Source organism: Cephus cinctus, unplaced genomic scaffold, assembly GCF_000341935.2.
Source record: "Cephus cinctus unplaced genomic scaffold, Ccin1 Ccin1_scaffold0528, whole genome shotgun sequence".
Taxonomy (NCBI): Eukaryota; Metazoa; Arthropoda; class Insecta; order Hymenoptera; family Cephidae; genus Cephus; species Cephus cinctus.
The window spans coordinates 14,630-17,665 of record NW_014333188.1 but is presented as its reverse complement, the minus strand read 5'-3'; positions in this window follow the sequence as shown (position 1 = coordinate 17,665).

Genomic DNA, 3,036 nt, shown 5'->3' with positions numbered 1-3,036 from the left:
CTGAGTCAATAACCTGTCAAGATATACCGCTGCTGGTTACGGGTTCGATCCCCCATGAAGAACTCTTTTTTCATCTTCTTTTTTTTTTATTTTACTACAAAAATTGTTCAAGGTTCCTCTCTTTTAACCTTTCTAGATTGCCCAAACTTTATTTAAAGTTCATATATTTTTTTTTTAATTTTATCTACGACAGAATCGACTAATATTTAAAACGCCCGCTCGTGCCGCGTGACCGGCGACTTAAGCGATTGCGGATCCTCTCCCGCTGACGGGTCTGCTATTGCTGTTACTGCTGCCGCTGGTTCTTATAATCTTATAAATACCTTTTTTTTTGCAATCTTCAGTTACAGCGATCAGTGTAAACTCAATAAGATTTACTATGAGAAAATAATTAGCTCACTTCATTACCTGGAATCAATAATCTTGAGAAGCAAATATGGAAATCAGCATTATCTCTGTCTGTAATTGTTCGTTCACGTGGAGAAGGGTGGCGCGAAAGTTCTTAACTGGTGTGCATCTTTATATTATTCTGCTTATATGTAAAGTAAGCGAAACAACAACAGTAAGCAGTTGAATAAACGATGAAATTCTGGAAACACAACTTCCGAAAAAAGTAAAACAAACAGATGTTTCTGGCGTCTGGCTAGTGCACCCGGTTACGAATCGGGAGGTCTATGGTTCGAGACCCCTCTATGGAGAGCACTTTCTTTTTACAAAAAAAAATCTGCTTTTGTAAATGGGATTAACAGATTAAAGAATATATCCAATTAATTTATTTATCTTATTACAATAAAGGCATAACAACGACAACCTGCGGGCTTCCACATCACCCAAGAGGTACCGCAGTCGATACGTTCCCATTATTTAACGTAGCGGGTCCCCACCAGGCCTATACTACGATCGGCCTATACATTTTTCATTTACCAACTCTTTCAAATTTTCTCGGTTGCCGAAACTTTATTTTAAGCTCATCTAAAATATTTTTAAAAAAAGGTTGTCATCGGGATCGAAAATCATTTTCTATTATCGGCTGGAACGATGATCATGACCCGCGCGGCTACGCGAAATCTGTAACATCGACAGAGGCGATGATCATGAAATCCTACTCCGGGACTCGTCGCTACGATTTAGCGCCATGCTTTTGGTATCGCCTAAAACCGGAGCGTTGTGCATCTCCCCACTCATCTCTGATTGAGACCACCAAAAACAGGCTCATTGGCAATCTTCCTATTCATCTCTGTCTGTATTCTTCAATTGTACCTAAGACAATTTTGTGCACCTGGCACTTGGCCCTCTACGAGGGCATAAAGCCACAAGGAACAAGAAGAAGAAGAAGAATCTCCCTACTCATCTCTGTGCGGTGTATGTTCCCGAAGTTTGGCCGGAGAGATTACCACATGAGTGGCTACATAGCGGAATTCCTCTTCCAGCGAGCATATCCCGATCACCGACTACGAATCCACGTTCTATTCGTAGCAATTGCCAAATTTAATAACAACACCACCCACAACAGCAACAACAACACCACCACCAATGAAACTGACGAACCCACACAGCACAGAAATATTTTATCAACATTGCCAAAAGTTTCCCTTGAAATAATGCAATATTACGGAAATATATTGAAAATTGTTTAAATATTTCTGGAATGTTGCAGGAACCTTGCAATGTCCGCTCAGCACGTTGCAATCACAATATTGCTATAATATTGCCGGTAAATATTTCGGAAATATCAATGCATAATATTAATAAAATATAACTCAGATAGCACCTGCGTATTGCTAAAATGTATTGCAATATTACTGCTATATTTCTTGAATATTGCTGTAATCTTACACCGTTCACTCTGCTGCAAAATATTGCAGTATAAATGTCGTATTAATGATACGACATGTAAATGATAACAATGATGCATTAAGCGGCTGAGAATAAATTCCAATGCCAGCAATGTATTGTGGGTTTCTTTGGGCAGGCTGCCTATACCTCCTTAAATATTACCTCGGTTGTATTTTTAAATACTCTGTACAAAATGCAATAATTTCACATGTAATTTTTACATGCAGAATACAAAAGTATATATAGACGGCGAAGACGGAAACCGAAAAATCAACGGATTAATTATTTACCCGGTCCTACGTTTTTTCATGCGAGTTGCCTTGGCCACCTAGTGGCGTGGCAGCGAACTAGTGTTCGCTCAGGTAAATATTACCTCGGTTGTATTTTTAAATACTCTGTACAAAATGCAATAATTTCACATGTAATTTTTACATGCAGAATACAAAAGTATATATAGACGGCGAAGACGGAAACCGAAAAATCAACGGATTAATTATTTACCCGGTCCTACGTTTTTTCATGCGAGTTGCCTTGGCCACCTAGTGGCGTGGCAGCGAACTAGTGTTCGCTCAGGTACTCCGTGTCTGGTTAGGGACTCTTGTCACAGAGTATACCGAAATTTCTAGTCGGTTATGAATTTATCGATACCATGTAGATGAACTATTTCTATTCAAGTATTGTAATTTTCAGTCCTGAATGTATGATTGCATTACGGTTGATTGAAAATTCTTCAATCTCTTATTAATAATCAGAGTCGAATATATTATATTCGCTAAACGCATAATAAAATTAATGCTTGATTACAATTTTACAAAACAATGTACATCAATACTCATTTGCGTTACCTATATTCTAAATATTATATGCACCTATGTAGTAAGTTTCATCTTTTGTGTTGTAAATTTCTTAACTTTTTTAACAGTGTATAACTCAGACAGAACTTGCATATTGTTGAAATGTATTGCAATATTACTGTAATATTTCTTGAATATTCCCGAATACTTGTAATGCGCTCGCAACACGCAAAGGACGTTGCAAACATAAATTAATATTGCTGGTCAATATTTGTAAAATATCAGTTCGCAATATTAATTATTTATAACATATGTATCCTGCATATTGCATAGTTTTGTCCGAATATTTTAATACGTTTCACGAATCATTTTTTTTATTAGCAGCATTTTATTTAAAAAATGTTAC